The sequence below is a fragment of the Phyllobates terribilis genome, unplaced genomic scaffold (genome assembly GCF_046119375.1).
Source record: "Phyllobates terribilis strain yellow unplaced genomic scaffold, ASM4611937v1 Scaffold_4__5_contigs__length_816908805, whole genome shotgun sequence".
Taxonomy (NCBI): Eukaryota; Metazoa; Chordata; class Amphibia; order Anura; family Dendrobatidae; genus Phyllobates; species Phyllobates terribilis.
In genome coordinates, this window is record NW_027362764.1 from 675324676 (window position 1) to 675349114 (window position 24439).

The 24439-nt window shown below is 46.6% G+C and overlaps 5 pseudogenes; all 5 read right to left on the reverse strand.

Moving 5' to 3' along the window:
- Positions 1–6642: 6642 nt before the first annotated feature.
- Positions 6643–6761, reverse strand: LOC141268452 (5S ribosomal RNA; annotated as a pseudogene).
- An 8685-nt stretch (positions 6762–15446) lies between these two features.
- Positions 15447–15566, reverse strand: LOC141268979 (5S ribosomal RNA; annotated as a pseudogene).
- A 5313-nt stretch (positions 15567–20879) lies between these two features.
- Positions 20880–20998, reverse strand: LOC141269264 (5S ribosomal RNA; annotated as a pseudogene).
- A 943-nt stretch (positions 20999–21941) lies between these two features.
- Positions 21942–22061, reverse strand: LOC141270282 (5S ribosomal RNA; annotated as a pseudogene).
- A 620-nt stretch (positions 22062–22681) lies between these two features.
- On the reverse strand, positions 22682–22800 carry LOC141269887 (5S ribosomal RNA; annotated as a pseudogene).
- Positions 22801–24439: the final 1639 nt, after the last annotated feature.

Here is a 24439-nt window from a genome sequence, read left to right on the forward strand (position 1 = left end):
CGGGAGTTTCAATTTATAGGCCACCGGGTTGATCTGACTGATGACCTCCAGGGGGCCGATGAACCGAGGCCCTAACTTGTAAGAAGGTATCTTGAGTCGGACATATTTAGATGAGAGCCAGACTTTATCTCCGGGACGAAATTGTGGAGGATCCAGGCGTTTTTTGTCAGCGTGTCTTCTCATCCGTTCGGACGACTGAAGGAGTGCGGATCGGGTACTCTCCCAAATGGAGGAAAATTTGCCAACGAGAGATTCCGCAGCCGGGTTGTCCACAGAGGTGGAGACAAGAAAAGGAATCCGAGGATGCTGACCGAAGACTACAAAAAACGGGGATTTGGAGGAGGATTCGCTCTCGTGATTGTTATAAGAGAACTCGGCCCATGGTAGGAGATCCACCCAGTCTGAATGATGGGCATTAACGAAGTGCCGGAGGTAACTGGTCAGGTTCTGATTGATCCGCTCCACTTGACCATTGGACTGTGGGTGGCAAGCAGAAGAGAAGTCCAGGGTGACGTCTAGCAGTTTACAAGTGGCTCTCCAGAAGCGTGAGGTGAACTGTACCCCAAGATCCGACACGATGTGGAGGGGCAGGCCATGAAGACGGAAGATGTGACGAATAAAGTCTTTAGCTAGCTCGGGTGCACACGGGAGGCCTGGCAGGGGAACGAAATGAGCCATCTTGGAGAAGCGGTCAGCGACCACCCAAATGACCGTACAACCGGCAGAGACTGGGAGGTCTGTTATAAAGTCCATTGCTATATGCTGCCAGGGGGCAGCAGGTACTGGGAGCGGAAGGAGGCGACCGGCTGGCAGATGTCTCGGAACCTTGTTGCGGGCGCAGGACACACAGGCAGAAATAAAGTCTATTACGTCCTTGTGCAGGGTAGGCCACCAGTAGTGCCGGGTAATAAGCTGGAGGGTCTTTTTTTGACCGGCATGGCCAGCCAGTTTAGACAAGTGACCCCAGTGAAGGATCTTCTCCCGATCAGGTACTGATACGAACGTCTTTCCGGGAGGGAGACGATTTAGACTCACGGGAGCCACCTGCATTACTCTGGCGGGATCGATGATGTGTTTCGGATCTTCCTCGAGATCAGACACCAGAAAGGATCGAGACAAGGCGTCCGCCTTGACGTTTTTGTCAGCCGGGCGAAAATGAAGAACAAAATCAAAGCGGGCAAAAAACAAGGACCACCGGGCTTGGCGCGGGTTAAGTCTCTGGGCATGCTGGAGGTAAGCCAAGTTCTTGTGGTCCGTGTAAATTATTACCGGGTGAAGAGCCCCCTCGAGCAGGTAACGCCACTCCTCCAATGCCAGTTTGATGGCCAATAACTCTCGGTCTCCTATGGAATAATTGCGCTCTGAGGAGGAGAAGAGTTTAGAGAAGAAGCCGCAAGTTACCATCCTCCCGGAAGATGATTTTTGAGTAAGTACCGCTCCGGCTCCAGAGGAGGAGGCGTCAACTTCCAGAAAGAACTGCTTGTTGCCGTCCGGGCGATGCAGCACCGGGGCGGAAGAGAAGGCCTGTTTTAAGGAAAGTAAGGCCTCCTCTGCTTCGGGCGGCCACTCTTTGGGATTAGTACCCTTACGGGTGAGCGCGGAAATTGGGGCAGTCCGGGAAGAGAAGTGTGGTATGAAGAGGCGGTAGTAGTTGGCGAAGCCCAGGAACCGCTGAATGGCCTTCAACCCCTCCGGTCGAGGCCATTTCTCGATGGCAGACAGTTTCTCTGGATCCATTCGTAGGCCGGTCTGAGAAATAATGTAGCCCAAAAACGGAAGCGAGGTCTGCTCAAAGAGTCACTTCTCGTATTTAGCGAAGAGGTGATTCTGCCTGAGCCTGAGCAGGACCTGACGAACGTCCCTCCGGTGAGTCTGGAGATCCGGAGAGAAGACCAAGATGTCGTCCAGGTACACTACTACGCAGGAGTAGAGAAGGTCCCAGAAGATGTCATTGACCAACTCTTGAAAGACGGCAGGAGCGTTACAGAGACCAAAGGGCATTACCAGATATTCATAGTGGCCGTCCCGGGTGTTGAATGCCGTCTTCCATTCATCCCCCTGACGGATACGAACCAGGTTGTACGCCCCACGGAGGTCCAGTTTGGTGAAGATTCTAGCCCCTCTCAGACGATCAAATAACTCCGGAATGAGCGGAAGGGGGTACTTATTCTTCACCGTGATTTTGTTAAGGCCTCTATAGTCTATACAGGGACGGAGAGAGCCGTCCTTCTTTTTTACGAAGAAGAAGCCTGCTCCCGCCGGGGAGGTAGATTTCCGGATGAATCCCCTGTCCAGATTCTCCTCAATATATTCGGACATCGACCGGGTCTCAGCAGCGGATAATGGATAAATACGCCCACGGGGAGGAGTAGTACCGGGTAACAGGTCGATAGGGCAGTCGTATGGTCTATGAGGGGGTAGTGTCTCTGCTTCCTTTTTATTAAAGACATCAGCATAAGACCAATAAGGAATCGGAAGTCCAGGTAGATTAGCTGGGGTAGGAGAAGGACGGACGGGATGGACGGGAACCAGACAGGTCTTATGGCAGTCCTGTCCCCAGCGAAGGACTTCTCCGGTCTGCCAGTCAAGCACGGGTGCATGTCTCTGGAGCCAAGGTAGACCTAGCAAGAGGGCGTGAGAGAGTCCAGGCAGAACATGAAAGGAGATACTCTCAGAATGCAGCATTCCCACCTGCAGAGTAATGGATTCGGTGATGAGTTGGATGGGGCGTAGTAAGAGACCCCCATCCACGGCAGCAACAGACAAGGGTACAGCCAGAGGTTTGGTGGGGATGCGGTATTTCTCTACCAGGGACTGTGAAATAAGATTCCCGGCTGCTCCAGAGTCCAGTTGGGCTAGTTCAAAATAACAGTTCTCCCCGCAGACGATTGAAACTGACAGCAGCAGAGATGGAGAGGATTTATTCTTGTCTAGGTCGACCTCTCTGAGCGAACCTAGACACAGGCGTTTCCCGACCTCTCTGGGCAGGCACGGATCCGGTGCTCCTTACTGCCACAGTAGAAGCAGCTCCCCTCGGCACGGTGTAAGTCCTGACGGGTTTTGACCATCTTGGTCTGGTCGACCTGCATAGACTCAGGAGAGTGTACCTGGGGAGAGATGGAGGGAGTGACGGGTCTCTGAAAGGTAGGAGCTAGACGTGGAAACCTCCTCTCACGGGTGACCTCTTTGGCACGCTCCTGGAACCGTAGGTCAATCCGGGTGGCAAGAGTTATTAGGTCATCGAGAGTGGTAGGAATGTCCCGACCGGCAAGTTCATCTTTAATACGGCCGGACAGACCCTCCCAGAAGACGGATACCAGAGCGTCGTTATCCCAGGCCAGCTCCGAGGCAAGGGTACGGAACCGTATGGCATATTGGCCCACGGTGAGACTTCCCTGACGGAGGCGTAGCAGAGATGATGCGGATGAGGTCTTCCGTCCGGGTTCGTCGAAGACTTTCCGGAAAGCCGTGAGGAAGGCAGGCAAGTCGGACACCAGGGGGTCTCCTCTCTCCCATAGAGGATTTAGCCAGGCCATGGCCTCCCCGGTGAGATGGGACATTATGAAGGCAATTTTGGCCCGGTTGGAGTTAAACTGGTGGGACAATAGTTCAAAGTGCAGGGTGCACTGATTTATGAAGCCCCGAGCCTGGGCAGAGTCGCCTCCGAAGCGAGGAGGTGCAGAAAGCCGGGGTCCGGGGTAGGATACCATGGTATTGGTGGGCAGCGGAGCTGCCGGGTTGTGAGTCATGGCACTGGCAATGGTTGCTGGTGGAGCAGTCAGAGTATCCAGGCGAGAATTGACCTTCCGCAGGTGACCCAGGATGGACTCCTGTTGCGACCTCTGACGGGACAGTTCATGACAGAGGTCCGAGAGCGAGGGAGCTTGGGTGCCACCGGGTTCCATGGCCCGAGCAAACTGTAACGGGTCTGGGAAGCGGAACCTCTGAGCTACTATACAAGGGGGCGGTCCTTGTAAGGGAGCGGGTGGCGACCAGGCAGGCAGTCACAGCAGGTGACCGGGACAGTCTCTGGGTGTACGGGCAGGAGGTCACGGCAAGTGACCGGGACAGTCTCTGGAAGAACGGGCTGGAGGTCACGGCAAGTGACCGGGGCAGTCTCTGGGTGAACGGGCTGGAGGTCACGGCAAGTAACCGGGGCAGTCTCTGGGTGAACGGGCTGGAGATCACGGCAAGTGACCGGGACAGTCTCTGGGTGAACGGGCTGGAGGTCACGGCAAGTGACCGGGGCAGTCTCTGGGTGAACGGGCTGGAGGTCACGGCAAGTGACCGGGGCAGTCTCTAGGTAAAGGGTAGGTATGACCTGTGATGGCTGAACCTCCAGGTAGGCTAGCAAGGCAGATGGAGGATGTGTGCTCCCAGGTGAGCAAGCGAGAGTCTCTGGAATAGCAGGTGGTCACAGCACGTGACGGCGAAGCCTCCAGGTAGGCAAGCAGGCAGGTAGCGGAGAAGCGCTCCCAGGTGAGCGGGCAAGAGTCTCTGGAATAGCTGGTGGTCACAGCACGTGACGGCGGAGCCTCCGGGCTGGCAAGCAGGCAGGTAGCGGAGAAGCGCTCCCAGGTGAGCGGGCAAGAGTCTCTGGAATAGCTGGTGGTCACAGCACGTGACGGCGGAGCCTCCGGGCTGGCAAGCAGGCAGGTAGCGGAGAAGCGCTCCCAGGTGAGCGGGCAAGAGTCTCTGGAATAGCTGGTGGTCACAGCACGTGACGGCAGAGCCTCCGGGCAGGCAAGCAGGCAGGTAGCGGAGGAGCGCTCCCAGGTGAGCGGGCAAGCTGGTCCATAGACAGACTGACAGGAGTAGAAAGGCAGACCGTCGGACCTCAGGCTAGCAAGCAGGTAGCAGGAATAACTGGCAGGAAACAGACAGCAAACTGGCAGGACTCTGGCAGGAATCAGGCAGGTAACTGGCAGGTAACTGGCAACGGGACCTGAGGGCTGAAGCAGAGTAGAACAGTGCAACAACATTGCTCGGGCACCTCCATTTTGGAGGAGGTGCCTTATATATGGTGAAGTCCTCCGGCCATTGGCCGGGGACTCCGTAGGACGGCGCGCGCGGCCCCTTTAAGAGGGAGGGAGAGCGCGCGCGCGCGCCCTAAGCACAGTGGCCGGGAAGGAGCGCGCGCTGCCAGCAGAGCGGGAGGAGGACGCCGGGCACGGAGCAGGGAGGTGAGGGGAACAGCGTCCCTGCCTAGCAGAGGGCAGGGACGCCGGCGCTACAGTTTTCATCTAAAGACTGTGTTATAAAAGAACCAAGAAGAAGACGAGACGACGACCCGATGACATCAGATGATGACGATTGAACCCGCGATTGCTTCAATTTAGATATAGGGAAGTATAATTATACATATTAAATGAATATTAGTCACGGCTTACCATAACATGAATTCACATCATTATATAACAATAATCCGATATTGATACTATTATTACTATTATTATTATTATGGAAATTTAATGATATTGCCAAGGAAGAAGGAAAGAAAAAATGATTGATGAATGTATCTTCTTTTAAGAATTTTCAGTTAAAGTCCTTTTATTCTCAAAAAGGGGGAAATGTTAAATGGTTAATTATGGAAATTCATTTGGAATGTTAATCGATAATCATTTTTCTGAGTTCTATGCCTCAGCCATCGTGTCTAGTTGACATGCGCTATTTGTGTGTGTATTTTTGGTTCACTACCATATGTAGAACAGGTGTCCATACGACTGGCTATAAAAGCCCATGGTACAGAAAGGGGGGGCTCTCTTGCTCTGCCCACCCCACAAGACACAGAATCTTCATGCTAAGAAGCAGATGACATGTAGGCCTGAACACATGCTGGACAAAGACATGATTTACCAGCCAGGATCCAAGGAAAGATGGGTGAATCTCAGCAATTAAACAATTAAGCTAATTATGGACAAATGGACAATTACTTTATAACTAATTATTGTATGTACCTGCTGCAATCTGATTCTTTTTAATGGACAATCCAAGAATAAATAGATACATTTTTTTATAAGAATATCGTGATATTGATACTTTGAGAAGTCCTCAGTAGAAAAAAATAATACAGGAAGAGTACTATTTTACAGTCTCCCATCCAAGTACTAACCAGGCCCGACACTGCTTAGCTTCCGAGATCAGATGAGATCGGGCGTGTTCAGGGTGGTGTGGCCGTAGGCAGAGACATGTCTCGCACTTGCTGCTGAAGGCTAAACCCTTCATCGCTGTAATGTGACAGAAAGAGCAAGCTGGACCCGTAACTTGGTGGCGGAGCGAGACGTCCAGGGGTGAATGAAGGAAGAGGGTGAGATGGTTGCCAGTGACTTTGAGCTGCTCTTCAGGGGGGAGGGTCGTGTTGCCTGCAAAGGTCTTCTGCTTGGGGTTACCGGTGGTTGCCTCCAGCCACGCGGGAGACGCTGGTCCTGGTGAAAAGGAGCCTAGTATTAAAAGTAAAGAAGCAACAATGCTGGAGGCCCACGGTGATCAGAAGGATGCTGGTATTTTGCACAGATGAAATAGCGCAAGAGAGAAAGCAAATGAAAAAAAGAAAAGAGAATGAATGTGTGCACTTGTGAAAGGGAATGGAAAAAAGTCATAGAAGAGAGTGCCCCCTGCTGGTGGAAGGAAGGAAAAAGCAAAAGCCTACAGCACCTGGTATTCCCAGGCGGTCTCCCATCCAAGTTCTAACCAGGACCAACCCTGCTTAGTTTCCAAGATCAGACAAGATCAGGCGTGTTCAGGGTGGTGTGGCCGTAGGCGAAGACTAGCCTCTCACTTGCTGCTTTTCTACTTTGACGTCTGGCTGCTGGCTGCCCTTTCCAGTGCTCAGCAAGACCAGGTCTTTTGTGCTTTCCCTTCTCTTCAATTTTTTTGCTGGCTTCCTTAAAAGGTCTTGTAGACACAACGCCCCACTCAGAGCCGCTGAGCTCACTGATCGGCTGCAGCGCTGTCGACGGAACGTCAGCTTCACGGCCAATGCCACAGGCCGGGAGCAGAGGCGAGACTCACCGGTAGACCTGGGTAGGGTGAGTAGAGCGCGGTTAGTTGCTTTCTAATAGCCTGCAGCCGGGGATTAACTTTTAATGAAAGGGAACAATCCCTTTGACTATCTGCAGCACGCCACACCTAGGAAGCGCACTCTCACACACAAGCCAGCATGCACACGTGCTCGCACGTGACAACACCCCCTATCTGCCCCTACAACCTCTCCATCACCATGCGTCAGACTCTCCTGCCTGTTTTATGATTTCAGGGCCCTAGCAGGAATCACCCCCCCTCCCCAATTCCTTCCGCACCTTCCTTGCACTGAGGTTAGCTCTTTGTCAGCCGTCTGGCTTGGTTACACAAGCTTCTTTGCAGAGAAACATGTTACTTCTGCTGGCCCTCGCTAGGCGGCCGGCATCCAAAACCTTCCCTGGGCACCTGCTGTAAGCCTGGCCCCTTCACGGCCCCGGCTGCTTTTAATGCCATCATTTCAACACGGCGAGCTGCGGATTCAATAGACACTCCTATCCGTGGCAAGGAGCTCGGTTTCAGGCCTGCGTGGTAGCGTACTTAGCTGCCAACTGGCTCAGAGGCCTTGGGGCTTCCATCATCTAAGTTACTTAAGGTCGGTGTCCGGCAAGGCGCCGTTCCATGCTAGCCGAGCTGGGCTGTAGGGCAAAACGTCATCAAAATAGTCTACAGCACCCGGTGTTCCCAGGAGGTCTCCCATCCAAGAGCTGTCCGAGCCCAGCCCTGCTTCCGAGATCAGACGAGAACGGGCGTATCCAAGGTGGTATGGACAGTAGACGCTGTCCGATCCATCGCCCGGCCAGCCTTTCTCAGGATCGCTTGGTGGCGAGCAATCTGGCCGTGACGGGGCGGGCTCCGAAGGGTCCATGCAAAGGCTGTGCCGTCCCTACAGGTGTGGTTTGTTCAGCAGTGCTTCACCCGCCGCATCAGGTGTCTTCAAAAATGTCTCGGCGCAGGGTCTCCTGCAGGCTAAACCCTTCATCGCGGTAATGTGACAGAAAGAGCAATCTGGACGCATAACTTGGGGACGGAGCGAGACGTCCAGGGGTGAATGAAGGAAGAGGGTGAGATGGTTGCCAGTGACTTTGAGCTGCTCTTCAGGGGAGAGGGTCGTGTTGCCTGCAAAGGTCTTCTGCTTGGGGTTACCGGTGGTTGCCTCCAGCCACCCGGTAGACGCTGGTCCTGGTGAAAAGGAGCCTAGTATTGAAAGTAAATAAGCAACAATGCTGGAGGCCCAGGGTGATCAGAAGGATGCTGGTATTTTGCAGAGATGAAATAGCGCAAGAGAGAAAGCAAATGAAAAAAAGAAAAGAGAATGAATGTGTGCACTTGTGAAAGGGAATGGAAAAAAGGCATAGAAGAGAGTGCCCCCTGCTGGTGGAAGGAAGGAAAAAGCAAAAGCCTACAGCACCTGGCATTCCCAGGCGGTCTCTGTTAAATGGTTAATTATGGAAATTCATTTGGAATGTTAATCGATAATCATTTTTCTGAGTTCTATGCCTCAGCCATCGTGTCTAGTTGACATGCGCTATTTGTGTGTGTATTTTTGGTTCACTACCATATGTAGAACAGGTGTCCATACGACTGGCTATAAAAGTCCATGGTACAGAAATGGGGGGCTCTCTTGCTCTGCCCACCCCACAAGACACAGAATCTTCATGCTGAGAAGCAGATGACATGTAGGCCTGGACACATGCTGGACAAAGACATGATTTACCAGCCAGGATAGAAGGAAAGATGGGTGAATCTCAACAATTAAGCTAATTATGGACAAATGGACAATTACTTTATAACTAATTATTGTATGTACCTGCTGCAATCTGATTCTTTTTAATGGACAATCCAAGAATAAATAGATACATTTTTTATAAGAATATCGTGATATTGATACTTTGAGAAGTCCTCAGTAGAAAAAAATAATACAGGAAGAGTATTATTTTACAATGGTGAGCCAGCCAGTCCTGTTTTTTTGTTTTTTAAATTAAGTAAGTGAATTTCTTCCGTGAACAAGGGGGGAGTCCTGACGAGCTGAACAGCTGTTGTTCACGTGTCAGTAAATTCACTAGTTTGTCACGAGAAGCAGAAAGGACCTACAGACTGAGGAAAGACAGAAAGCAGAGGTACTAACAAGGAACAGAATCACACAGGAAAAGAATCAGATGAACTGAAGACAGGACGTGCTGATAAAGAGAAGCCAAGGAATCTTAAGGTAAGCAAAATATGGATATAATTTCTTCTTTTGCTAAACAAAGTAATATTAATTTCAAAGTTAATGTAGGAGATGACATAGAAGTTTTGTGGCTCAGTTTATACAAAGAATGTGAATTGCAGAATTTACAGTTAACTTCTAAATTGGTAAATAGAGACAAACAGAAATTGAGAAATATTCTACATTTGGTAGATTTTTTTCATAGTCTTGTGTTAGAGATTTCTAAGCAGGAAAATAGTGTAGAAGTGTCAGACGGTGATAGTGATTCAGACTGTAATGTGGAAAATGAACAAGAAGTAAGACACGTGTCTGTAACTGAAGGTGACCTTGGGTCTGACCAAGAGACGGACATACAGAAACCTGACATGGGAGGAGACATGACTGACATACGAGAAACCGACATACTAGGTGATGTGGGAGGAGACGTGAGTGACGTAGGAGGAACGGACGTACAAGAGCCACTAAAAATATCAGAGAATTCTGGAATTACCCAGGCTCAACTCCAAATTAAATTGAGGAAAAATTTGCTGAAATTATACAAAATCATGCCAAAATATGATGTCAAAATCCATGCCTGTAGAAATTCAGAGACATTTGAGAGCTTCTCTGATAAGTTTGATTTATCCAATGAGGAGAGGAATCAATTATTTAAAATATGGATTCCTGTGACATTGTCCAGACGTTTACATTTAATGCCCTGTGAAAATGACTCTCCTAATGGATGGGAAAATGATTCGGACAGATTAAGATATTTGTTTTATTGTGTCACAAAGGATTTTCCCAACATAGAAGATCTGCAGAAACTAAGGATTGGTAGGAAGGAATGTACATATACATTCATGTCCATATTTGAACGGTTGTACAAAGCTCTCATCAAAAATGGAAAAGTACAACATATGATAACAACTTTTGTACAAAAATTCAAATTCCTAAATTCAGTTTCCCAAGTTATGGCATCACAAAAAAATTCATTATTTGAATGTGCGCAGATGCTGGATTTTGTTAGAAAACATGAGAATCGTGAAAAGAAAATAAATCAAGCTAAATTTATAAAACCAGGAAAGGTAAAATCTTACCAAAAGCCAATATCAAACTCTCCTAGACTGAGTCATCCCCATAGTGAACTCTATCAAATACGCAGAAGATTTCATATATGTTATAAGCCATATCAGCCAGTGCAAAGATCCATCTCTCCACAGAATGAGTTAATTCTCAGTCAGAACTGTGATTCTCTAAAAAGGAAAATGGCTGAAACTGATGGACAGAGACAGGTGAGACGACCAACTCACAGTGACGTCATGGAATGTGGACAGAAGAACAGGCAGTTCTCTGAGGTTTTGAAGGATAGAAAAATGTCTTTCCTAAATAGGGCGTTCTTGGAGATATTTGAGAGAGACAGAAGATTTGGTTTAGGGAGTGGCTAAGGAAAAACTGTAATTATAATGTTGTATCAAAATGTAATACAATGTCTCAATATTTATTTATAATCTTATACAGTAAAATTGTAGTTACATAGTTTCTAATAGTTCATATATATATATATATATATATATATATATACACTTGTCTAAGTAGAGATTGCGTATAATTGTATTTATATATACGTTTATAAGATATATATATATATATTAATTAATAAATTAGAACTTCATATATATAAATTTAAGTAGCAATATTTTGAATTACATTAGAACCAACCAATATATGTATAAGATATTTCAATAATTCTGTTTCTGTATGAATTTGATATTTAATTTTATTTTCTTATATTTCCTTAGAGTTTTCATTCCAAAGCAGGATTTGATCAAAGAACTCTAAAATGGATTTATTTCTTTATTCACACAGGAAGTGAAAAAATTGCATGATTTTATGTGTCTAACATTTTAAAATAATAACAATATATCTAGTTGAACTATAATATATATGTAATACTTATTAATTCTTTTGTGTTGATAATATTTTCTGTGCATGAAGTGTTCGTGCAAATTAAAGTAGCTTTACAGCATGACGTGTGACAGCTGCGACCTTTGAACTTTGAGCTAATAGTATAGGATCCCATTCATTCTATTTTCAACTGATGTAACTTAAGACCGGGCAGCCAGTGAAAAAAGAATCTAAGACAAGAGTTTTTTCAAGTGTCTGAAATTCCTGTGACTTACTCTCATATTATATAATATGTACTTGGGGAATAGTCAAAGAAATATAAAGATATTCAATTGATATGGCAATGCGCATTAATAAATTGGGATACAACAATTTTGGGTTAAATATATATATATATATATATCTAAAACTTCATATGTGGAATGTTTGAGTTGAACAGATCTGTGAATGTCAGAGTGAAGGTGACAGATGAGTAAATCAGCAGCTGCTAAGTGTGATTGATGTGACAGAGGCCTCGTATGTTTGTATGTTTGAAAAAAAAAATGTTTCTTTATGTGAAGGTACAAAAATATATTTAATTCTGAGGAAATTATAATACATAATTAGGTATTATCTACATATATATATTTCTATATTTCTTTAATAATTATTATTTCTTGATTTAACTAATAGTGGATAAGGGCAACCACACATCAAAATGGTTTACAAAGCAAATTTATATTTAGAATAATTTTCCACATGATAATATTCTTGAATAACTATAATATTATTTTTAATGGTTACCTAAATAGGTACACACATCTCTTTAGTCAAATCTATGATACTCATCGATATGAAATTTATGCACAATATTTCTAGAAGAATAATTATTTTTAATTTGGTTCTGAGATATACATAAATTTTATAAAATAATATTTTTGGTATTAAGGGGGAAAATGTGTTTTTGATCCTGATTACATAATCACTTTTGATCAATACTTATTTTCCACACATTTTAATAAAGAAGAAATAATAATAAGGTACTATGGTATAATTAAGAAGGGTATTACATGCAAAGTTGCATAGTTTAATATTTTTTGGTGGTACAAGGTTATGACAAATATGAAATCATCCAAATAATGGAGATATAAGGGTATTTTTTATGGAGAATATAATTACTCTGCATTTGTTATTAAAATTTAAAGGCCTTATTTTTATTTTTATTCTTATTTTTACTCTTAATTTTATTTTTCATTTTTAAAATTTTATTCTTACTTTATACTTCTTATTTTTCTATTTTTTCATTTTTTAATTCTCACTTGATTTTATTTGAGTTCAATATCTCAATTGAGAAAACACATTAATATTTAATAAAGTAATGTCTAATACAAGAGTATTGCTTCATTAAATATATATTGCTAAGGAAAAAAATGTTTACATTTTCTGAGTAAACACAACAATTCATTCATTCATTTATTCATTCATTCATTCATACATTCATATATTTATTCATTTTGGTTCAGGAGTATACATTCTTTGATATTATTGGTTTAATAAAGATATAAAAACTTGTTTTTTCAAAATACACTGACACCTATGGGTTGGAAAAGGTAATTACACCTATGACATAAAAATGTTCTATCATGTGGAGAACTTGATTGATAATGAATTATTATCTATTATTGTTTATTATTCCAAACATAATTTATTTTAATATTTTGATAATAATTAGATGGATATTACTGATTGCTATGGTACGCTGTGATATTATAGGTTAGGAAAAACTGCCAGATTTGGTATCAGATTAGGGAATGAAGACTTCAATCAAGACATCGCAATTATGAATTCTATCTTAATAAAGACTCTTAATTTTTATAAATCAAAGAGATTCTCAAAAGTTACAAGAAGAAGCAACTGATATCCGGACGTCTCAGAAGGTAACAGGTGTGAATGCTGAGTGTTATAATAGACTGTGTCCATTACATACAATACAATTCACACCACTGATCACCAGGACGGCAGAGGACGATGATCCTATATGTACTGTGTTGTGTTCAAGTTTCATCACGTTCCAGTGGTTTCTTATCACCTGCAACGCTTCAATGAAAGCTGGTGAACAGGTAATACCTGGCATATGTGTCCTGTATATAAAGGACTGAGTACTGGTTATGGTGCTATATAAAGCAGGAAAGTGGCAAGTTAACCCTTGCTTTACTGACCAAAGACGTCACATCTGTTCCAAAAGTGACACGAGACCAGTGCGGACACACGGAAGATTCCAAAGACGATCCAACATAAGTCCATGTGACACTGCACAGATATTAAAGCTACATTTCATCCATGGACTTTGTTTTCTTATCAACTGACACACATGATCTTTCTAATAAAGAGTACAGTTTATGGACTGAACAATAATGAGCACAATTATGGACTGTACAATATCTACATGCTGTAATTTATTTCAAAGGAGTTTTCATCTAAAGACTGTGTTATAAAAGAACAAAGAAGAAGACGAGACGACGACCCGATGATATCAGATGATGACGATTGAACCCGCGATTGCTTCAATTTAGATATAGGGAAGTATAATTATACATATTAAATGAATATTAGTCACGGCTTACCATAACATGAATTCACATCATTATATAACTATAATCCGATATTGATACTATTATTACTATTATTATTATTATGGAAATTTAATGATATTGCCAAGGAAGAAGGAAAGAAAAAATGATTGATGAATGTATCTTCTTTTGAGATTTTTCAGTTAAAGTCCTTTTATTCTCAAAAAGGGGGAAATGTTAAATGGTTAATTATGGAAATTCATTTGGAATGTTAATCAATAATCATTTTTCTGAGTTCTATGCCTCAGCCATCGTGTCTAGTTGACATGCGCTATTTGTGTGTGTATTTTTGGTTCACTACCATATGTAGAACAGGTGTCCATACGACTGGTTATAAAAGCCCATGGTACAGAAAGGGGGGGCTCTCTTGCTCTGCCCACCACACAAGACACAGAATCTTCATGCTGAGAAGCAGATGACATGTAGGCCTGGACACATGCTGGACAAAGACATGATTTACCAGCCAGGATCCAAGGAAAGATCGGTGAATCTCAACAATTAAACAATTAAGCTAATTATGGACAAATGGACAATTACTTTATAACTAATTATTGTATGTACCTGCTGCAATCTGATTCTTTTTAATGGACAATCCAAGAATAAATAGATACATTTTTTTATAAGAATATCGTGATATTGATACTTTGAGAAGTCCTCAGTAGAAAAAAATAATATAGGAAGAGTATTATTTTACAGTCTCCCATCCAAGTACTAACCAGGCCCAACCATGCTTAGCTTCCATGATCAGATGAGATCGGGCGTGTTCAGGGTGGTGTGGCCATAGGCAGAGACAAGTCTCTCACTTGCTGCTTTTCTACTTTGACGTCTGGCTGCCGGCTGCCCTTTCCAGTGCTCAGCAAGACCAGGTCCTTTTGTGCTTTCCCTTCTCTTCAATTTTTTTGCTGGCTTCCTTAAAAGGTCTTGTAGACAGAAGGCCCCACTCAGAGCCGCTGAGCTCACTGATCGGCTGCAGCACTGTCGACGGAACGTCGGCTTCACGGCCAATGCCACAGGCCGGGAGCAGAGGCGAGACTCACCGGTAGACCCGGGTAGGGTGAGTAGAGCGCGGTTAGTTGCTTTCTAATAGCCTGCAGCCAGAGATTAACTTTTAATGAAAGGGAACAATCCCTTTGACTGTCTGCAGCGCGCCACACCTAGGAAGCGCACTCTTACACACAAGCCAGCATGCACACATGCTCGCACGTGACAACACCCCCTATCTGCCCCTACAACCTCTCCGTCACCATGCGTCAGACTCTCCTGCCTGTTTTATGATTTCAGGGCCCTAGCAGGAATCACCCCCCCCTCCCCAATTCCTTCCGCACCTTCCTTGCCTTCCTTGCACTGAGGTTAGCTCTTTGTCAGCCGTCTGGCTTGGTTACACAAGCTTCTTTGCAGAGAAACATGTTACTTCTGCGGGCCCTCGCTAGGCGGCCGGCATCCAAAACCTTCCCTGGGCACCTGCTGAAAGCCTGGCCCCTTCACGGCCCCGGGTGTTTTTAACGCCATCATTTCCACACGGCGAGCTGCGGAGTCAATATGCACTCCTAGCCGTGGCAAGGAGCTCGGTGTCAGGCCTGCGTGAAGGCTGCGGGGTAGCGTACTTAGCTGCCAACTGGCTCAGAGGCCTTGGGGCTTCCATCATCTAAGTTACTTAAGGTCGGTGTCCGGCAAGGCGCCGTTCCATGCTAGCCGAGCTTGGCAGTAGGGCAAAACGTCATCAAAATGGTCTACAGCACCCGGTGTTCCCAGGAGGTATCCCATCCAAGTACTGTCTGAGCCCAGCCCTGCTTTGCTTTTGAGATCAGACGAGATCGGGCGTATCCAAGGTGGTATGGCCAGTAGACGCTGCTTCATCCATCGCCCGGCCAGCCTTTCTCAGGATCGCTTTGTTATGGTCTGCTACAGAGAGTATGGAAAGAAAGGAGATCTATCCCTACAATAGAACTAAACTAGATCCCTACGATGTAACGGGGAACCTGATCCTGCGATCAGACCCGCTAAAGTCCTCGGCTAGTCTGAACGCAGACCTATAGATGTAAGGGAGGGATCCCTACAAGATCTAGGGACTGGGAAGAGTTGGACACCTCCTAGCAGAAATAGTAGCAGTCAAAGACAAACACACAACAAAAATGCATAGGGGTCAGAAGACCTAGCAAAACTAACAGAGAACGGCAACAGAGCAACAAGCTAGCTCAACAGTAGTAAATACAAATGAAGTCCAGCAAAGCCAGGAGGGCAGAGCCAGATTAAATAGGCAAAATGGTCATGTGACCAGCAAACTAAAAAAAAACTAACAGGAGAGTTGTAACAGTACCCCCTCTTCTAAGAGGATCCTCCGGATCCCCTAGGCCCAGGCTTACCAGGAAACCTCCTGTGAAACGCTCGGAAAAGTCTGGGGGCAGAAACATAATCCGCTCTCACCCATGAGTTATCCTCAGGTCCGAAACCCTTCCAAGCGACGAGATACTGCAAACTCCCTCTATACCGTCTAGAATTTAGGATGCGGGAAATTTCATATTCCCCGTCCTCCACCACCGGAGGAACAGTGGCAGAGGCGTCACCATCCGACACATAAGCTTTTTTCAAAAGAGAAACATGAAACACCGGATTAATCCTCCAGGACGTAGGAACCTCCAGCCTAACAGCAGATTGATTAACTATCTGAAGTACCTTAAAGGGCCCTACGAACTTGGGACCCAATTTTTTAGAAGGAATCCTCAATCGCAGATTCTTAGAGGACAACCAAACCATGTCACCAACCGCAAACAAAACCTCTTGCCGTTTCCTATCAAAGTACATCTTAGATTTTTTGTTAGCCTCCTGAAGATTACCACGCACATCCGTCCAAACTCTCTCCAAATCACCGGAAAAACTCTCCTCCTCAGGCACAGCCGAAACCAATTTGGAAAATGACCCAAAAGACGGATGTCTCCCAGAACAACACAAAAAAGGCGAACACCCAGCAGAAGAGGATGTATGGTTGTTAAGAGCAAATTCAGCAAGTGGCAGAAACTCAGACAACGCCTCTTGATTGTCTGCCACAAAACAACGCAAGAACTGCTCAACATCCTGGTTCTTCCTTTCTGTCTGGCCATTAGACTCAGGATGATATCCGGATGAAAACGACAAATGAACTCCCAACCTGTCACAAAAGGCAGGCGAAAAACGAGCCACGAACTGAGGTCCCCTATCAGAAACAATGTCAGTAGGAACACCATGTAGTCTGACAATCTCCTTGACAAAGGCCTTAGCGAGTGTCTTAGCGCAAGGCAGTTTGATGAAGGGAACCAAGTGACACATCTTGCTAAAACGGTCCACGACCACCCAGATGACCGTGAAACCTTCAGAGGGAGGAAGGTCAGTAATAAAGTCCATAGCCAGATGTGTCCAAGGTGCACTAGGAACCTCCAGAGGGCAAAGCAACCCCGCAGCAGGAGCATGCGAAGACTTGGATCTTGCACACACAGTACATTGGCGCACCCACTTAATGACTTCCTTCTGCCATCCAGGCCACCAAAAACTGCGACCCACAAGTCTCTTGGTCTCAGAAATTCCTGGATGACCTGCCAACCGAGACTCATGACACTCAACAAACAAATCTCTCCTAAAGGTCCTAGGCACAAACAACCTCCCATGTGGAGTGTTAGATGGGGCATTCTCCTGTGCTTTAAGAATCTCATCCTCCAAAACGGAGTCCAAAGCAGCAATCACAACACCTTCTTGTAAAATGGTCTCCTCTTCCTCCTCAACACCGACCATGGGAGAAAAGCTGCGACACTAAGCATCCGCTTAAACATTCTTGGTACCCAGGATGTAAGTAACGGAAAAATTAAACCGCGAGAAAAAAAGTGCCCACCTAGCCTGACGGGCATTCAAGCGCTTGGCAGCATCAAGATAGATCAGATTTTTATGATCAGTGAAAACCTGAATGGGAAATTCAGCACCTTCCAAGAGATGACTCCAGTGTTCAAATGCGAGTTTAATCGCCAGCAATTCCCGATTACCAATATCGTAATTAAGTTTCGTCTCGGAAAATTTTTTTGAAAAAAAGGCACAGGGATGTACTCCATCCTTGTTTTCCTGAGACAACACCGCACCAACCCCCACCAAAGAAGCATCAACCTCAACCAAAAACGGCTTAGTCACATCAGGCTGCATAAGGATGGGAGCAGAGGTGAACCTCTCCTTTAGAAACACAAAAGCTTCAATGGCCTCAGAAGTCCACTGAACCGCATTAGCACCTTTCCTGGTGAGATCGGTCAACGGTTTGAAAATAATAGAAAATTTTTTTATGAATTTTCTGTAATAATTGGCAAAACCCAAAAACCTCTGTATCGATTTCAAACCAATAGGCCTAGGCCATTCCTGCACAGCTTGAACTTTAACCGGGTCCATCTCAAAACCTTCACTGGAGATAATGTAGCCCAAAATACTAATTCTCTGTACAGCGAACTCACATTTCTCCAGCTTAGCAAAAAGCGAATTGTCCATTAATAACTGTAATACCTCACGTACGCTCCGCCAATGAGACTCCAGATCCGGCGAATAAATCAAAATGTCATCCAAATACACAACCACATTTTTGCCGATTAAAGGTCTAAGGATATCATTAATAAGATTCTGAAAAAATGCTGGAGCATTGGTGAGACCAAAAGGCATAACCAGATTCTCAAAATGACCCACAGGAGTGTTAAAAGCAGTCTTCCATTCATCACCCTCCTTCATGCGCAACAAATTGTATGCCCCCCGGAGATCAATTTTAGAGAACCACTTGGCCCCCACTAACTGGTTAAATAAATCAGGAATCAATGGCAGTGGGTAAGGATTGCATACAGTAATTTTATTAATCTCACGAAAGTCCAGACAAGGACGTAAACCGCCATCTTTTTTTTTTACAAAAAAAAATCCAACAGCCACAGGAGACTTGGAAGGCCTAATGTGACCGGCGGCCAAGCTTGTCTGTATGTATTCTTCCAAAGCCTTTCTTTCAGGAATAGTAAGATTAAATAAACGACTCTTAGGAAGAGTCGCGCCAGGGACAAATTCAATGGTACAATCATAGTCTCTATGGGGAGGCAAAACCTGCGACTCCTCAGAAAAAACTCTCCAAAAATCCTGAATAGGTACAGGCAATTCCCCTCTATCCACAGCAGCAATGCGCCCGTTACAACACTTGTCATAACACTTAGGGCTCCAGGACTTAATTTCATTGGTAGACCAATCCAGTACAGGATTGTGCAATTTTAACCAGGGTAACCCCAATATTACTGGAGAAGGCAAATTATCCAATACCACCAAATCCAAATCCAAATCTTAATAAAATGACCAGAATTTCCGCAATAGAAACACAAGCCTTCAGAAAGTCGGCGGTCTTTTTCCTGAGAGCGGGGTGCCATCGCCACAATTTCCATCGGCTCTCCATTGTCAGCACAGAACCTCTCAGGACTCGAAGCTGACATAGCAGAGGATTTGCTCTCATTAACCCTTTCATGTAGTCTCCTGTCCACCCGTATAGCTAATTGCATTGCCTCCTGCAAGTTTCCAGGTGTGGGATAAGCAATCAGTAAATCCTTTACCCTTTCACATAGCCCTGCAAGAAACAAGCTTTTCAAAGCAGAATCGTTCCACCCCACCTGGGCAGACCACCGACGGAAGTGAGAACAATATTTTTCCACATTACCTGATCCCTGCCTCAAACGTCTTAATTCAGACTCAGCAGATGAGACACGATCAGGATCATCGTACAACAAACCCAAAGCAGAAAAAAAACTATCCACTGATCTAAAGCACGGATCACTAGGTTGGAGAGAGAAGGCCCATCCCTGAGGATCTTTGCGCAAAAGTGACATTATGATCCCTATGCGCTGTGATTCATCACCAGAGGATCCGGGTCTCAAACGAAAATATAATAGACAAGCATTTTTAAAAGAAAAAAAAATCTTGTTGTTTGCCAAAAAATAGATCAGGCAGACGTACCTTAGGTTCCACAAAATGCGCTCCAGAACAGCTACTCACGTGTTGTTGGAGCTTGGTCACCTCCAGAGAGAGTCCCTGCAAGCGTTGAGCCAAATCTTGCACCGAGACCATGATGGAAAACTGGAGGTCTTTCCTTAGAGAAAATTTTTTTTTTTTTTTTTTATGGCTGGAATTACTGTTATGATCTGCTACAGAGACTAAGGAAAGAAAGGAGATCTATCCCTACAATAGAACTAAACTAGATCCCTACGATGTAACAGGGAACCTGATCCTGCGATCAGACCCGCTAAAGTCCTCGGTTAGTCTGAACGCAGACCTATAGATGTGAGGGAGGGATCCCTACAAGATCTAGGGACTGGGAAAAGTTGGACACCTCCTAGCAGAAATAGTAGCAGTCAAAGACAAACACACAACAAAAAGACATAGGGGTCAGAAGACCTAGCAAAAACTAACAGAGAACGGCAACAGAGCAACAAGCTAGCTCAACAGTAGTAAATACAAATGAAGTCCAGCAAAGCCAGGAGGGCGGAGCCGGATTAAATAGGCAAAATGGTCATGTGACCAGCAAACTAAAAAAAAACTAACAGGAGAGTTGTAACACGCTTGGTGGCGAGCAATCTGGCCGTAATGGGGCGGGCTCCGAAGGGTCCATGCAAAGGCTGTGCCGTCCCTACAGGTGTGGTTTGTTTAGCAGTGATTCACCCGCCGCATCAGGTGTCATCAAATATGTCTCGGCGCAGGGTCTCCTGCAGGGTAAACCCTTCATCGCGGTAATGTGACAGAAAGAGCAAGCTGGACCCGAAACTTGGGGGCGGAGCAAGACGTCCAGGGGTGAATGAAGGAAGAGGGTGAGATGGTTGCCAGTGACTTTGAGCTGCTCTTCAGGGGGGAGGGTCGTGTTGCCTGCAAAGGTCTTCTGCTTGGGGTTACCGGTGGTTGCCTCCAGCCACGCGGGAGACACTGGTCCTGGTGAAAAGGAGCCTAGTATTAAAAGTAAAGAAGCAACAATGCTGGAGGCCCACGGTGATCAGAAGGATGCTGGTATTTTTCAGAGATGAAATAGCGCAAGAGAGAAAACAAATGAAAAAAAGAAGAGAATGAATGTGTGCACTTGTGAAAGGGAATGGAAAAAAGGCATAGAAGAGAGTGCCCCCTGCTGGTGGAAGGAAGGAAAAAGCAAAAGCCTACAGCACCTGGTATTCCCAGGCGGTCTCCCATCCAAATACTAAACAGGCCTGACCCTGCTTAGCTTCCAAGATCAGACAAGATCAGGCATGTTCAGGGTGGTGTGGCAGAAGGCAGAGACAAGCCTCTCACTTGCTGCTTTTCTACTTTGACGTCTGGCTGCCGGCTGCCCTTTCCAGTGCTCAGCAAGACCAGGTCCTTTTGTGCTTTCCCTTCTCTTCAATTTTTTTGCTGGCTTCCTTAAAAGGTCGTGTAGACACAACGCCCCACTCAGAGCCGTTGAGCTCACTGATCGGCTGCAGCGCTGTCGACGGTACGTCAGCTTCACGGCCAATTCCACAGGCCGGGAGCAGAGGCGAGACTCACCGGTAGACCCGGGTAGGGTGAGTAGAGCGCAGTTAGTTGCTTTCTAATAGGCTTCAGCCGGGGATTAACTCTTAATGAAAGGGAACAATCCCTTTGACTGTCTGCAGCGCGCCACACCTAGGAAGCGCACTCTCACACACAAGCCAGCATGCACACGTCCTCGCACGTGACAACACCCCCTATCTGCCCCTACAACCTCTCCGTCACCATGCGTCAGACTCTCCTGCCTGTTTTATGATTTTATGGCCCTAGCAGGAATCAACCCACTCCCTCCCCAATTCCTTCCGCACCTTCCTTTCCTTCCTTGCACTGAGGTTAGCTCTTTGGCAGCCGTCTCGCTTGGTTACACAAGCTTCTTTGCAGAGAAACATGTTACTTCTGCTGGCCCTCGCTTGGCAGCCGGCATCTAAAACCTTCCCTGGGCACCTGCTGAAGGCCTGGCCCCTTCACGGCCCCGGGTGCTTTTAACACCATCATTTCCACACGGCGAAATGCGGAGTCAATAAGCACTCCTAGCCGTGGCAAGTAGCTCGGTGTCAGGCCTGCGTGAAGGCGGCGGGGTAGCGTACTTAGCTGCCAACTGGCTCAGAGGCCTTGGGGCTTCCATCATCTAAGTTACTTAAGGTCGGTGTCCGGCAAGGCGCCGTTCCATGCTAGCCGAGCTGGGCAGTAGGGCAAAACGTCATCAAAATGGTATACAGCACCCGGTGCTCCCAGGACGTATCCCATCCAAGTACTGTCGGAGCCCAGCCCTGCTTTGCTTCCAAGATCAGACGAGATCAGGCGTATCCAAGGTGGTATGGCCAGTAGACGCTGCTCGATCCATCGCCCGGCCAGCCTTTCTCAGGATCGCTTGGTGGCGAGCAATCTGGCCGTGACGGGGCGGGCTCCAAAGGGTCCATGCAAAGGCTGTGCCGTCCCTACAGGTGTGGTTTGTTTAGCAGTGATTCAAACGCCGCATCAGGTGTCTTCAAAAATGTCTCGGCGCAGGGTCTCCTGCAGGCTAAACCCTTCATCGTGGTAATGTGGTGGAAAAAGCAAGCTGGACCCGTAACTTGGGGGTGGAGCGAGACGTCCAGGGGTGAATGAAGGAAGAGGGTGAGATGGTTGCCAGTGACTTTGAGCTGCTCTTCAGGGGGGAGGTTCGTGTTGCCTGCAAAGGTCTTCTGCTTGGGGTTACCGGTGGTTGCCTCCAGCCACGCGGGAGACGCTGGTCCTGGTGAAAAGGAGCCTAGTATTAAAAGTAAATAAGCAACAATGCTGGAGGCCAACGGTGATCAGAAGGATGCTGGTATTTTGCAGAGATGAAATAGCGCAAGAGAGAAAGCAAATGAAAAAAAGAAAAGAGAATGAATGTGTGCACTTGTGAAAGGGAATGAAAAAAGGCATAGAAGAGAGTGCCCCCTGCTGGTGGAAGGAAGGAAAAAGCAAAAGCCTACAGCACCTGATATTCCCAGGTGGTCTCCCATCCAAGTACTAACCAGTTGTGACCCTTCTTAGCTTCTGAGATCAGATGAGATCAGCCGTGTTCAGGGTGGTGTGGCCGTAAGAAGAGAAAAGCCTCTCACTTGCTGCTTTTCTACTGTGACGTCTGGCTGCCGGCTGCCCTTTCCAGTGCTCAGCAAGACCAGGTCCTTTTGTGCTTTCCCTTCTCTTCAATTTTTTTGCTGGCTTCCTTAAAAGGTCTTGTAGACACAATGTCCCACTCAGAGCCGCTGAGCTCACTGATCGTCTGCAGCGCTGTCGACGGAACGTCAGCTTCACGGCCAATACCACAGGCCAGGAGCAGAGGCGAGACTCACCGGTAGACCCGGGTAGGGTGAGTAGAGCGCGGTTAGTTGCTTTCTAATAGCCTGCAGCCGGGGATTAACTTTTAATGAAAGGGAACAATCCCTTTGACTGTCTGCAGCGCGCCACACCTAGGAAGTGCACTCTCACACACAAGCCAGCATGCACACGTGCTCGCACGTGACAACACCCCCTATCTGCCCCTACAACCTCTCCATCACCATGCGTCAGACTCTCCTGCCTGTTTTCAGATTTCAGGGCCCTAGCAGGAATCACTCCCCCCTCCCCAATTCCTTCCTTGCCTTCCTTGCACTGAGGTTAGCTCTTTGTCACCCGTCTAGCTTGGTTACACAAGCTTCTTTGCAGAGAAACATGTTACTTCTGCTGGCCCTCGCTAGGCGGCCGGCATCCAAAGCCTTCCTTGGGCACCTGCTGAAAGCCTGGCCCTTTCACGGCCCCGGGTGCTTTTAACGCCATCATTTCGACACGGCGAGCTGCGGAGTCAATAAGCACTCCTAGCCGTGGCAAGGAGCTCGGTGTCAGGCCTTCGTGAAGGCGGCAGGGTAGCGTACTTAGCTGCCAACTGGATCAGAGGCCTTGGGGCTTCCATCATCTAAGTTACTTAACGTCGGTGTCCGGCAAGACGCCGTTCCATCCTAGCCGAGCTGGGCAGTAGGGCAAAACGTCATCAAAATGGTCTACACCACCTGGTGTACCCAGGAGGTCTCCCATCCAAGTATTGTCCGAGCACAACCCTGCTTTGTTTCCGAGATCAGACGAGATCAGAAGTATCCAAGGTGGTAATGCCATTAGACGCTGCTCGATCCATCGCCCGGCCAGCCTTTCTCAGGATTGCTTGGTGGCGAGCAATCTGGCCGTGACGGGACGGGCTCCGAAGGGTCCATGCAAAGGCTGTGCCGTCCCTACAGGTGTGGTTTGTTTAGCAGTGATTCGCCTGCCACATCAGGTGTGTTCAAAAATGTCTCGGCGCAGGGTCTCCTGCAGGCTAAACCCTTCATCGCGGTAATGTGACAGAAAGAGCAAGCTGGTTCCGAAACCTGGGGGCGGAGCGAGACGTCCAGGGGTGAATGAAGGAAGAGGGTGAGATGGTTGCCAGTGACTTTGAGCTGCTCTTCAGGGGGGAGGGTCGTGTTGCCTGCAAAGGTCTTCTGCTTGGGGTTACCGGTGGTTGCCTCCAGCCACGCGGGAGACGCTGGTCCTGGTGAAAAGGAGCCTAGTATTAAAAGTAAAGAAGCAACAATGCTGGAGGCCCACGGTGATCAGAAGGATGCTGGTATTTTGCAGAGATGAAATAGCGCAAGAGAGAAAGCAAATGAAAAAAAGAAAAGAGAATGAATGTGTGCACTTGTGAAAGGGAATGGAAAAAAGGCATAGAAGAGAG